This window comes from Populus alba, chromosome 11 (assembly GCF_005239225.2).
Source record: "Populus alba chromosome 11, ASM523922v2, whole genome shotgun sequence".
Classification (NCBI taxonomy): Eukaryota; Viridiplantae; Streptophyta; class Magnoliopsida; order Malpighiales; family Salicaceae; genus Populus; species Populus alba.
This window is the reverse complement of record NC_133294.1, coordinates 15,928,670-15,935,302: the sequence shown is the minus strand read 5'-3', so window position 1 is coordinate 15,935,302 and position 6,633 is coordinate 15,928,670. Positions and strand designations below refer to the sequence as shown.

General features: G+C 34.2%; 1 long non-coding RNA gene across 1 annotated transcript; it reads right to left on the bottom strand.

The window, feature by feature from the left end:
• Window positions 1-4,102: 4,102 nt before the first annotated feature.
• LOC118047575 (uncharacterized) lies at window positions 4,103-6,154 on the bottom strand. Its single transcript, XR_004687332.2, has 3 exons — window positions 6,020-6,154; window positions 4,883-5,812; window positions 4,103-4,780 (listed from the first exon to the last, which is right to left on the bottom strand). It is a non-coding gene; the product is annotated as an uncharacterized lncRNA (long non-coding RNA).
• Between the last annotated feature and the right edge of the window lie 479 nt (window positions 6,155-6,633).

Here is a 6,633-nt window from a genome sequence, read left to right as displayed (position 1 = left end):
TCCATTTCTAAATTGAATATTGTTTTTTCAATTTCATTCTCAAACAGCTCAATCTTCTTCTTTTTTATTTAGTTTTTTTTTTATTTTTATCTTTTAATATTAGATTTGTTTAGGAATTAAGCTTTCGTATTTTTTTTTAATTTACTTTTTGTGAAGTTATCTTGGTTTTATGAATTTAATTTGTTTTTCTTGAGTTCAAGCTTCAATATTGAATTTGTTGGAAATGGAGTTTCATATTTTTTTTTATTTTCTTTTTATAAAGATATCCCAGTCTCATGACCTGAACTAGCGAGTTTAATAGATTAGCCTATGTTGACTTGAGTTATTATTTTTTTTTTTTTAATTGAATTTTTTTATTTCATCATTTAACATTAAGGTGGTTGATATTGGGCTTTATAATTAGTTTTTAATTTACTTTTTATAGGGTTATCTCAAATGGATTTGGTAGGTTAACTTGAGTTTTTTTGTGTTTTTTTATTTTTTTCCGATTTAGTCCTTCAACATTGGGTTGATTAGAAATTGGCCTTCATAATTATTTTAATTTACTTTTTATAGTATTATCATAGTCTTATGACCCAAACAGCAGGCTTAACAGGTTAACCCAAGTTGACTTGAGTTATTATTATTTTTTTTAATTGATTTTTCTTACTTTATCTTTCAACATTAAGTTGGTTGGAATTGGATTTTGTATTTTTTTTTCAATTCTTTTCTATAGTGTTAACTTAAGCAGGTTTGATAGGTTAACCCAAATTTATTTGTGTTATTTTTAATTTAATTTTTTTTTTTAATTTTCATCATTCAACATTTAATTGATTAGAAATTAGAATTTATAATTATTTTGACTTACTCTTTATACAATTATCATAGTCTCATAATTCAGGCTGGAGATTTTATAGGTTAACATAAGAAGATTCCAATATGTCATCGTTTCAATATTTTAAAAAATATTATTAATATGTCATTGTATCAGTATTAAAAAAAATCATTTAATATAAATGATATTTTGAATTTATAATTAATGTTTTTTAAAAAAAAAACATTATCAACATTGAGAAAAAAAAATTATATTAAAAAATTAATTTGATTCGCATTGGAACACTAATCAATTTAATTTATTTGAACGGAAAATATTACTTGACTTGGTTCTCGTAGACAAATAAAACCAATGGCAATACACGATTGAGTACTTATAATATCTAGTAATTAGTATTAATACTGAGATTTAATTACTATACCAATTAATTAATTACACGGTTTGGTGTCTACACGAGCCCTATCGTATAATAATTTATCTCTGTTGGATATGAGCTAATATGTAATTATTCACTGACTCGCTGGTGACTACGTGCTTACTTTACATGGGAAATATATATAATAATATTGGTTATTTTTTAATGTTCCTTTTATCTATAAATATATTAAAATAATAATTTTTTATTTTTTAATATTATTACATTAAAATCATTTGAAAATACTAATAAAAATTTAATTTAAAATAAAAAAAACATTTTTAAAATACAAAAAGAAATAAACTATAGTTGGTGGGCTGAAACTTATTTGTCTAGATGTTGGGGTACTAAATCTAAAAAACCCTTTTGAAAAAGCTGAATAGAAATCTTGCTTTAAATTGAGAGACGTCCATGGCACATAGAATCTAAAGCAATATAGCTGGACTCAGCTTCCAGTCCTTGGTGGCATGAACTGGTGATGTATAGTACCTTCAAACATCTTCCACGTAGCTTTTTAAGATATGATTAGCATACGAAAATTCTTGTTAATTGAAGCTTTAGATCTTATAATCATGTTTTCTCTAGGTTTGTGCAGCTAGCTAGCTAGCATCCTACAACACGATAAAAAAAAAAATATATAGATTAAAAACGAAAATAAAGTGTGCGAGCAACTTGTTGAATGGCTACAGCTTCCTACATAGAAGGCCTTATAAAGGAATATTTCCAAAACGGGTAAATTAAAGAAGTTGAGAAAAATCATGAGAGATCGGTGCTTTGCCAAATTTATTAAAATTCCATTGCCTTTGATGCCATAAAAGAAGAACCAGCCAAATGGGAGTGGCTGGTGATGGCCACAAATCACATGGTGATGCCATTAAAATGAGTTTGTCGGCTCGCTTTTTAGGGCCTAGATTGGAAGGCTGGTGATGTGTTACACTTTGTGTCGATACACAAACATTTTGATCATGGTCTATCATGTAGCTCGGAGAGGATATACATTAATCTATAGTTGAAAACAAGACAAGATGGATCAAAAAGTGTAGACAGCTCAAGATTAACAAAAGATAAAAATTACTTTGCTTTTTAGGGTATTATGATTCCAAACAATTCTCCATCGCTAACCAGTCTCGCATCCCTTTGAATTGTTGTTTCCTCTTGCCTGGCTAATGAAAAGAAAAAAGAAAAAAGAAAAAAGAAAAAAGAAGAACGCAATGCTGCTCACCATCATAGTTATTTAGACTATGTTGAGTTACTTGTCCAATCCTAGATGCATATGATCAGTTTTGCTTGTGCTTAGGTTAAACCTTTCAGCCCATCGTTTCTTGTCGCCGGTTAGGCTAGCCGGTGGGTCCTGGCAAGGCGAACACTCGCTTGACAACAAGTACATGAAGAAAAATATATCTCTCTTTTGGATTATGATTGAAGCCATATGGGAGGAGGGGGCCATATTTTTTTAGTTTACTTTTTTATTCTTTTTGTGAGCTTCATTACCATCGATTGAACATCATCCCACATTGAGCCTCCCTTTCTTACCCCATTTGATTTGTCTTTGAAAAAACATGGTGTGACAAATTAATAAAGATATAGGAGATTAATTTTGAAGATAGAGAGGGAAAGCAGGGGGGATGCTTGAGACCAAGTAAGGTGGGGAACATATTCATATGGAAGTTGAAAAATTAATTATATATTTATATATACATAGGCAAGTAGGTTCATAACTGTGTTCCTCACCTAAATAGGGTTAGAGCTTATCATATATTCCAGTACATAGTCGTCTTGGGAGGCGCCGTGGACCATTCATGTCTAGAATTCAATGCCTGCTTTCTCTAGTTAGTGCAAGGAACGTGGAGATCGATACAAGCATTTTTTCTGCTATTTATTTGTATATTTTTCTTTTGGCTTATGTCTGTGTTCATGAGGTGGTGTTGGTAGATAGGAGCTTGGGAGATCATTGGTCCCATAAGCAAATGCATCTAAAAAGGGAGGTGGTGTGTCCTGTCCCCCTGAAATTGCATTGAAGAATGGAAAGGAGAGCGCATAATTATGTCTTGTTTTAAAAATTTTTGGCCCCCCCTCCTCTTCTCTTTCTCGTGGAAGAGAGGTGGAAGAACATAAACACAGCTTTGAATATGCCCCCCCACATCATATCACCTCCTCAGCTGGTTTATGGAAGACGGGCAGGCTTGGATAAGAGGTATCTGGACAAGAACAAGTGCAATATTGAAATACCAAGATGACATGACAAGTAACATCTTGCCTTCTTCAAAGATGCATTCAAAGTTCAATTAAAAACCCTGCCCTGAATCGTCCTCAATCCATGGCGAGCAGTTTCTGCTCCGAACTGGATAGTTATCATCTTTATATTATTATAAACCAAATGAGTCTAGGGTTCAAGACAGGCCCAATGGGGTGTGTGTGTGTGTGGGCCTGTAGAGATCCACTCTGGAAGCAAAACTACATGTAAATAGACACGCGGATAATCCATATGGTGACAGAATTTTCCTTGATCATTCAATATGCAACCTGCAACTTGATGATGCCGACTTGAGTGTCATTTTCCTCACTAACAATCCTTTTTCGAAAGCAGCAATCAGATGAAACCGCACGAGCTTCTTCCTGGCTTTTTGAAAGCGTGTGGAAAGTGGCAAAACATTCAGAAAACATTTTGTAGATGGCAACCATGGCTAACAGCGTGCTTTCTTGTAGCACAAATTCCAACAATAAGCACATCTATTGATCTCCAGACAGTGGGATTTGAGCTTTAACTGGACAACTTCAATCACTTCAACTGCACTTGGAAAACATCGTGACAAGGAAGCTCCTTTTAACCCTATAGTTTGAGGGTCAAAACAATCAATTCTGTAGAAGAGGGTTTATATATATATATATATATATATATATATATATACAGACACACACACACACAAATCTAAAGCTCCGTAATTGCTAGAACATGGAGCAATTCACATCCTACATGTCCGTTTTTTAGGCTTAAACAAGAAACTCGTAATAAAGCTGCGTGAACAAGACCGGAGCAATGCCAGAATAGCAGCCACGGGTCGTTACAGCTTAATTAATTGCTCTTGCCTTTCTATTCATGCGTAAGGTACAAAATTGCCTACAAGATTTTCCTTTTTGTTTGTTTGCTCCAAGTTCCCAGGGGAACTGTTGAACCAACCATCGTGAAAATGCTCACTCAAATATTGAAGCATCCCCATTCCAACAGCAGGAAGCAAAACTGGGTGGAAAACAACATTTATGCATGCTTGCTCATATGCCTTGATTTTCTTGACAAGCTCCGATGACATATAGTTGTTCAAGTATATAGAACCATCTGAGGAGCCAGAGACGAGGTTCTCACCATCCAAGCTGAAATTACACTTAATGGGGAACCCAGATACACCATGGCTTTCATACCTTTAAAACTTGTCCAGCCTAAAAGGGGGGCTTGAAGAGAAGATAGCAATGTAATTTGCATTTGACTGGGCAACAAAACATGGATCAAATGTATGGCACCTAACACCGGGGCATGTATAGGCCTCCACATAAACCTGTGACAGGGAAAGCAAGCGTCACTACTTAAATGGTAGACCAGGCAAAAATGCACTGATGATCAATAGCTTATAGTGGGGAGGGAGGGCCTCAGGAAGGACCTGAGAAGTGCCTCGGCTGCTGACCAAGCATCTAAAAATGCAAGATTTTGGAGCATAAATGAAGTGTTTATTTGGGAAACATGGTGCTTAGTTCCAAGCTTCCGAATTGTTTAAAGAGGCTGCTGATTCAGTGAAATGTGATATTGATTGATTATAACATGGTTCTGACAGCAACTTCATAAGAAGCAGCTGCGACAAAATTACCAATTCCCTGCTTTATTTAGCAAAACTCAAAAAACAAAGCCTGGTGCCAGGAAAACTCACTCCCAGGCATCTCAGACAATAAATTAGTTATCCACATTTCAAGGTTCTTGAAGCTGGCCTTTCCTTGAATCTGCATCACTGAAACTCTAAATGCCTTAACTATGCCATGTTAATTAAACTCCACTCCCCTACATATCCTAAAACTAAAAGCACTATAGCTATTTCAGTACTCTGTATCAGGTCTGTTCACCTTGACCGGATAATTTATTGTGAAATGGCATGGCACGAGGGGCTTCCCCCTGCAATTTTATCACACAAGCGTGATAAAACGGGCTGACGCACGATCAAACCTAAGAACACAAACATCTGGAGTCCCCTAGACACAGGCAACCCTCAAAATCAAAACACCTACAAACATGGTGATAAAACTGAAAATACAGAAATCCAAAAAATAATTAAAATACATCGAGTAATAAAGGTTGATCATTGATTTTCACTCCGAGTTATTCAACAATCCCCCTCCCCACCCTCTCTTTCTCTGCTTTTGTTAAAAAAAAAAAAAAAACATAGCAAAGAAGTGACTATCTGAGCATGTCATGAGCATATGTCTACGCAAATCCACAGCCTGCCTTTCAGGTATTTGACTTCGCGATGCACGGCCCTTTGCTTGTCTCAATGACGACAAAACATCACTGGGTATCTCCAGATCACCAATACTTCCCAGAACTGATAACCAGAGTTCGGAAAAAAAAAAAGATAAGAAAGACTCAGCAGCCCTTTACTTAATTACAGTATCTACAATAATCATAATCAAACTCTAATGTTGCACAAAACAATCATGTGATTATTTTTCAGTGGCTAAACAAGAAGCTAATATTGGCCAATTACAGAATCACTAAACAAAATAAGATGAGTGAAATTTCTGGGACTCACAATTCATTATCCAAGTCATTTTCTTTTGGGCACCACATTCAGTAGGCAACTGCTGAAAAGGCCTCGAAATTGAGTGCTGCCTAATTAGGATTTTGACAGATGCAATGTAATTTAGAGTTGGATTTACAAATTGAGCTTCTAACATTTGAGTTTGATATAAGAAAGAGGGGAAAAAATTGTAGATTGATGGATGGATCTGTTTAAATGCTGGCCCATCAAAGGATCCACCAGCTCATTCAACCCGTCCTTGACCTATAGCCCAACAATAGGTCTCTCTCTCTCTCTCCTTCAATTTTTTATTTCAATGCACTATCCGGGATATTAAACTTACCGTTTGGCTTGGATTTCGATTAAGGTTGATCAATATTAATCCAATTATTTTTTTAAAAAAATGTTTAAAATATTATTTTGATAAATTTTTTAAACATTTTTTTAAAAAATTAATAAATTTTGATCTTATTTGAACTAAATTTCAAATTGATTGAATTGTTAATCAACTCAAATTTTTAATTAGATCAAATCAAATTAAATTTTTTTTTTTTTTTTTAATCTAAAATGATTAGATGTCAAAATTGATTCTCGAATTGGTTTAGAATTTATAATTATGACATAAT